The following is a 7,500-nucleotide window of genomic DNA, read 5'->3' as shown; positions in this document are numbered from 1 at the left end:
AGATTGATAACCGATGGTGGATCAGGATAGGTCTTGTTTAATATAAGGTTAGAAAATCTATCAATCCTCCATATTGACAGTTCACAGTAAAGAAAAACCTAGTTAGAGTGCATCCCAGTCCTTGTGAGAGAGAGCCCTATAACAATTTATGACATCCACAAAAAAGCCCACTGCCACATGTCATTGAGGTTGCAGACAGGAATTGTAAGCCGAGGGTTGACCTCTTATCCAATTCTGAAATTAATTTGCTTTTTCTTTTCTTGTAAGGAACTACTGCATAAAATAAACTGTACAAGCTATTGACTGGTACAAGGCTTGTAAATGACATCAAACAGCTGTCCCCAGATGCTCAGACTAGCTCTCTGGAAGGGTTCCATTGAACCCTTAACCACTTCCACCCAAAGATGGTCTGCTTCTCCTGGTTAGGCACATTTTGCAGGTGATGAAAATCTAGTACCGACAGTGGATCCATTGAAAGTATGCATGTTTAGTCTAAAGATTTATGCAAATTGTACTTAAAATAGTATTAACAACCAGTTTCTTGGTGAGAATTTTATAGCAAGGTCTGAACTTTTTTGCTTTTATTTTCTCTTCAGACATATTCTTGCCTCCCTTCATTTCACTAAAAATCTGCTCAGGGAAACAAAATAAAAAGGATGGAAAAGACTACTATAAAGTGACATACCCAAAATTTAAACTTGGTGGGGAAGTTGTGAGGGAGATTGCTGTTCCACCAACAGTAGTATAGTACTTGAGAGGTATAGAGCATCAACCCTAGGGCCTGAAAATCTGAAATAATCCGTGAAAAATATTTAACTCTAATCTGTAAAAAATGATCTGGAATAAATCTGTAAACTGATATGACAAAATCCAACAATCCAGAAATTTTTTAACTTTCTGGAAAAATTAAACTCATAAAACACAGACTCAAAATGCCTTCTTCTTAATCTTGTTTTCAAATTAAAACGCTTAATTTTTTTATTTTACTTATAGTATAAGAGATGTGTGATTATAATATTCATTTAGCATTACTTGAAGATGATAGATGTTATTGTCCTTTTTGTGGTAAAACTATCAAAGAAAATGAAATTGTTGAAGAGAAATGTTGTGAGAACCAAAATATGAGTTTAATAGATGGTTCATTTGTTTGTATTAATTGTGGATTGGTTCATAGTCATGATTTAAAAGATTGCAAGCCCATTGATTTTCATAACAATATGTACAAATTCCAAAAAAAATCACTCTATATCAGAAAATACCATATAGAAAAAGTTATTTATGAAATTAATGATCATAGAGAATTCAAATATCTCAAAATGATATAAATAAAATTCTTAAAGTATTTGATATTATTGAAGAAATAGAACCTCAAATAAACACTGGAAGAAAACAGATAATATCAATTAAGTTTAACATTGGTAAGCTGATTCATATGATGAATTTATCATCAAATGAAATAAAAGCTTTAAAATCAAAGAAGACTGTTAAACAATATAACTATTGGTATCAAATAAAAAATCTTATTGGAGATGAAATTGATTCCATCCTTAATCAGCAAATTTAAAATCGTATTTTTTAGAATATTTGTCTGCAAATGGGCACATGTCTATTATAAATTCATCAATGACTTTGACATGATTTAAAAACACATGCTCATCAAATTGAAGCCCTCTCAAATATGACCTCAAATCAGTTAATATCTTTCCATAGGATGCGAAAGCAAACTTACAAATCTCAATATATTTCTTATAATTCTTTAATTCCAAGAAGGTTTTTAATACTATTCCAGATCCAGACACAATACCAAGGATAACTGGGTTTAGTGTTACACCACTAACAATGGTTCCAGTAGCAACTAATCCAACGGATGTTACTTGACCAATGATATGTTTCCTATTCATGATTTTATGCATCATTTTAAATGTCCAATATTTTTTGTCATAGAATTTATATAAACTTTTTTTTAATTCATCGATTTGCTCTTTAGTCAGTTTGTCTGATATGTGATTCCAATTGAATATACTTCTTTGTTTCATATGTATTAGACAGATTAATTCAATTTCCGTAAATATAAAACACAAGCTCTTTCAATCAAAGTTTTTCATGAATTCGTTATTTTTAATCTTGCTCCAGACTGAAAATTGAAAATGACAAAATCATTAAAAGTTTGAGTAGTTGGTTTCTGCTAAGTTGTATGGTCACAGTTGTATGGTTACATTTGTTTTATTTCCTGTTTCTATATACAAGATATAGTGAGTTCCTGTTTTAATGATTCGATAATTAAATCTGAAATTGAGTGAGTATGTACCTGTTTTAAGAATTTCGATTTCATTAGAATGCACTCTTATTTGAGTTCAGTTAATTGAAGATATACTGCTGTTTTGAAATTCGATTGCTCTTGAGAAAACATTTTGGCGATTGTCTATGTAGTGTAAAGATGTTTCTCTTATTTTTTCATCTACATAATACTTTGTCGCTGGATTGAGGCTATCCTTTGGGTTGTCAATAAGTAGTGGTGCATTTAAGTATATGAAACCATTATGAACTGTACTATAGAATTTATCCCAAACATCTTTAACTGGTAAGTCATTGTGATAACCTTTAGAACCATAAACGAGTACCCAAATATCCACGGAATGATCATGTATATGATCTGGTTTGGGTTTTATCACAACGTCAACCATTAAATAACTAGGTGTTGTATCAGTCCATTTTGTCATGTGAACAATACTTCTGAAATGGTTTGAAAATTTATTCATTAGTTGTCTTGAGACTGTCTCAACAGAGCTTGTAACACTTAAACTTGGTGTATTGTGATCGGTAGGTTTTACAGGGAGCTCTTCTTCACAATTACCAAATATGATATTAGTGTTGTCGGAAACATGGAGTATTCCTCTATCAAGTAATAAATGTGCGAGAGACATGTACCAGTTCTTTTAATTTTTGTTTTAATCAACACTGTAAATCCGAAGGAATTTCTTTTTCATATAGCATTGATGATAATTTCAAGCATAGTAGCAAGATATGCCTTTTAAGTAGCGTTTTTCGGAAGCGAATAGGTTTTGGGCTAAACAGAAGTCTTATACAGTTAGTAGAGATTCACGTCCTAGCAACAAGATTGAAACGATGAATCAAGAGTCTCTATTGCAGAGCCAAAGGGAAGCGTTTTCAAAGCAACAATTGTTGCTTGAACATGGCAGCAAACAGTCGTTTCTGCATTCTTGTAGCCAACTTTCCGAAACGAAGCACAAGCACTAAAGTTTTGGATTACTACTTCGAGCTGGAACTACTGTGAAAAGTGCAAACAATTACTTCCAGAAAAGCTCTTTTGAAAGTTCATCACAAAACCTAAGCTTCAGCCCAAGGTGTGTACACCTGATTCAGACATACAAGCAAATTCCCAAGGAATTTAGAAAGCTGTCGTTTAATCAAATTCTTGCCCTTCAATCAATCGATGTGCACATCGGTGAATACGAGAGGGCAGCGCATCGCTATAGGAAAAAAGGCAGAATATTTCTGTTAACATGGAGCGCCGAGTCACTGCAAGAAAAGATCGATGCTCTACTGGTTGAAGAAAGGCAAAGATCTCAAAAGGCGTATCATTGGCTGATGAGTTCAAATGATACCATCTACAAGGAATTTGTTTACGAACGCCAAAGTGCTCTCAGCGAAGAGAAAAGATTGACACCTACAATTATCAGCAAAGAGTACTGTAAAACCCGCAAGTAAGAACCTAAAAATGAAGAACCTGTTAGCCTAAAATTTGCCATTTATACCCCCTATAAACCAGAACCTATTTAGCCTAACAAAATTAAAATAGCTTCTTATTTTCTAAAATCATATAGTACATTACAGGTACACTGAAACTATTTACTGTAATCATAATGGAAGAAAAACCAGATTGCCATTGCTGTAAAACATGATTTTGTTAAGAAAAATGAGTGCAAAATATGTAGTTACAAAATATAGGACAATTACCTACTTGTTATGCAGGTGTGTTTTATTCCAAGAAAAAGAGCCTCTTTTAAGAAACTAAATGGCCTAAAATTTTGTTAAGTACCATTTATAACCTGTTTAGGCTAACTCCTGAAACTGTAGGTTCTTACTTGCAGGTTTTTACTGTATGCGTAGAATGCACTTTGTGGCCCAATCTGTTTCCATTAAAATGATGGTACAGAACTAGCCTTGATGGCAAAGAATCTAGATTAACCTCGAAGATCGCATATATGGTGATGACTAAGTCACAGATTTCCGATTACGGTTTAAATTACGAGTTGTTGTGTTTCCATTATGATTTATGGATTTGGCAAACGGTTAGTGGAGCAATTGCTGTTAGATTTAAAACGCCCTCTGTTTTTACGACATATTCTAATAATAATCGTTAGTTCTAGTTTCGATGAAGCGTGCTAAAATTTGCTGCGTATTAGTTAGGAATTCGCAGATTCGTGCGTGTACTATAGGCTAAGTTCGTGCGTAGGAAATGAGCTAACACTTCCATATGGTGTACATTACAAGTTTTAAGTAACATCCTGTGTACAGTCACGCATGCACTCATTATAAAAGGCGACTTAAGATAGCGTGCGAGAGAGTCATTCCGCAACCGCTACGATCAGAGGATCAATCTGCTACAAGCTACCTTTTGAGCTATACTTTCTGCTGTGCGAGTCGTCACCAAAGTAAGTTTCTCCCTTTTTTTTGGTACTCGAATTATTATTGTCAAATGACTAGTCTTTTAATGTTGAAATGTTGTCATGCTACGAAACCAATATTGTCTATAAGTCTTCCTAAATTTTGTTTGTAACACGACTACGTAGCTGACGTTGTATCTTAGCCTTTTGTATGTAATTATCGTTTCAGTTCGAACCTACACGACTCTATTCGACACTAAACTACCCTATATTTCTACTCTACTTCGTTTTATTCTCTGCGACCACGAACTTTGCTACCGTGACTTTCACGATCTGTCATCATCGTCGCAACCAGTGTAATTCGTCTATCTTGAACTGTGATTAAACGTGTGTTAGTCATTCTACGAGTTGAGTTCGAATTGTCTATCGCCTCGCGCATTGCTACCCCTGTAATTGTTGAGTTTCTAAGTACGCGCAACCTTAGGATCTTGGCAGTTATAATTGCTTCAGAGAGACGTATGAATTGTTCACCGAATAAGGCTCTAGAAGGCAAGTCATTTTCCACTTAGTACTGGAGATGGCAACATAGATTTCTCCTCGACGCCATTGTTCAATCTGGAAGACCTGGTCTTTTCATAATGATTTCACCTTACAAATGGACGTTTCCTTTTCCTCATTGGTTACACACTGCGCCAAAAAACGGCAAATGGTCCCACGTGTGCGGTGCACTTCGAAACGATGCACATTGTCCAGGTTTTGGAACAAATTGTTCGAGGCTACTCGTGCAGGTCCAATACCAAGACTTGGTCCAATCATGTATTCAATTACAATCTGAAGAAGAATGAAACGAACATGAAAACCTACTTCTATCAATTTGAGTTTCAAGATAGAAGCACAGTGAATCTGCACATGTTCGTTTGGTTTAATAATTTTAACAAGATGAAATTAGAAGCAATTCATGCTGATGTTTTGTGGAGTGAACATGAGTTAGCTCAACGCGTTTTAGACCTCCAGCCGAGCCACCAAACTGGCCAAAACAATTTGAGCAGAAAACAACTGTTTTGGAAAGCGATGGAGGACAAATCCTTTCACTATTTCATCCCGAAGAGGCTTTTGCTAGAAACTTGCAGGCTTACAACGGTATTGCCTGCCCTCAAATGTTGAATGGATGTTCAAACATCCGACAGAGACGGTATATTGCTGAAATGTGCAGCCAGCTATGTTTCCAAATGGCATGATGCATTTTAATTCAGATGCTATGTTTCCAGTTAGGGTAGGTCCTTATGAAGGCGCGCATCCTCATTTACGCGGTCTTCGTCCACGAGAACCAGAAATGTGGATGTCTGAGTTCGAAAAAGATCGTTTGGTCTCAAAGCAAGATAACGCTAGTTCACTTTGACTGGCAAATGTTGAAAAGAAACCACTCAATCATGTGACAAATTTTCTGTTTATTTTAAGGGCCTAAAGATTGTGAAAAGGAGGCCTTTGATATATCCTTCAACACAGAGGATAACAGTACACAAGGTAGGTTTTCCAGAATTAAAAGAAGACTAAAAAACAAACAAAATAGAATTTCAAGTTTATATTGAAAGGGCATCATTATCCCATAGACACTGAGAAGCCAGATACCACAGGACTGGAAAGGAGTAAGAATAGAAAGTGGAAACGGGAAAATGGTCACTCAGTGACATCAAAGAAAAGTAGAGGTATTTTGTTTTGCTTCTTTGTTCGATTAGTAATTGTACTGTAATTTCCGGCCCTTCACCCGCGGGTAATCAGTTAATTTGGCCTTAAACATGCGCCACTGCGGGTAATAGGGAGGTGCAGGTTATATGACATTTTTTAAATCAACTGGCAGTTGAAGAAGATTCTCACCTACCAGCGTTTCCACCTCTCAGATGAATTTTATTGTATTAAGAGTGCCACAAAGCGGCATGAAAACATGATGCCGACCTTTGTAACAAAGGATTATTTTCCACGCATTTCTCTCCAGTAGTTCACATTCAAATTTTGTTATTTTGGATTAGAATATTTACACAAATTCCCATTGAATTGCAAAGCACGGAATATAAGATAAAAAGAATGAATGATAGGTCATATAACACATGAAACATGCTGGAATCAATTAAAATTAGTTCTCATTAACAAATTTCAGAAAATGCCTAATTAGGGGAAGAGATTTTTCTTCACGAATCAGTAGGAGGAAATGAGCAATCATTAGCGGTTTCTGTATGCAAAGGTTTAGCATTGTTGTTTCAGTATCTGTAACAATGATTATTACTGTGGGCATTGAAAGAGCCTGATTCCTAATCTGGTCACTTATCAGTCATTATTAGTCACCCTAAATAAATAAACTTTGTTTTGCATCCTTAAACAACAAACGTTTGGGATGTTTTCAACCAAAAAGTCAAAGTTCATTTCGCTTGAGTTGATGACCACAATGAGCGGGACGCTGGTTTCCTTGCTCACCAACAATGCATTACTATGTGGTATCCAAGCACGTGATTAAGTCCTGCAAAGAACCTATTGCCATGCATTCAGCTATGTGGAAGATGACACCTACCATAATTTCCGGCCGTTTACCAGCGGGTAATCTGTTGATTTTGCCTTAAACACGCGCCACCTTTGGTAATAGGGAGGTGTGGGTTATGTGACATTTTTTAAATCTACTGGTAGTTGAATTGAAAAAAATTCTCACCTCCCAGAGTTTCTAACTCTCAAATGAATTTTATTGTATTAAAACTGCCACAAAGCGACACGAAACCACGATGCCGATTCCAGTTTATTTCACACACAATTAGTTACGCAACAAACAAATTTCATTGGCACGCATGTAAACAAAACCTTGATAGTTACAAAAATAATCCGAGGG

General features: G+C 35.6%; 1 long non-coding RNA gene and 1 pseudogene across 1 annotated transcript; both read left to right on the top strand.

The window, feature by feature from the left end:
• LOC111322144 (uncharacterized) overlaps window positions 1–1,351 on the top strand; it is an 8,685-nt pseudogene extending 7,334 nt beyond the window's left edge.
• A 2,828-nt stretch (window positions 1,352–4,179) lies between these two features.
• Window positions 4,180–5,032, top strand: LOC111322150 (uncharacterized). Its single transcript, XR_002694037.2, has 2 exons — window positions 4,180–4,676; window positions 4,858–5,032. It is a non-coding gene; the product is annotated as an uncharacterized LOC111322150 (long non-coding RNA).
• The last annotated feature ends 2,468 nt before the right edge of the window (window positions 5,033–7,500 follow it).

Source organism: Stylophora pistillata, chromosome 13 (genome assembly GCF_964205215.1).
Source record: "Stylophora pistillata chromosome 13, jaStyPist1.2, whole genome shotgun sequence".
In the NCBI taxonomy this organism is placed as follows: domain Eukaryota; kingdom Metazoa; phylum Cnidaria; class Anthozoa; order Scleractinia; family Pocilloporidae; genus Stylophora; species Stylophora pistillata.
The sequence above is the reverse complement of the archived record's forward strand: the minus strand, read 5'-3'. Positions and strand labels throughout refer to the sequence as shown.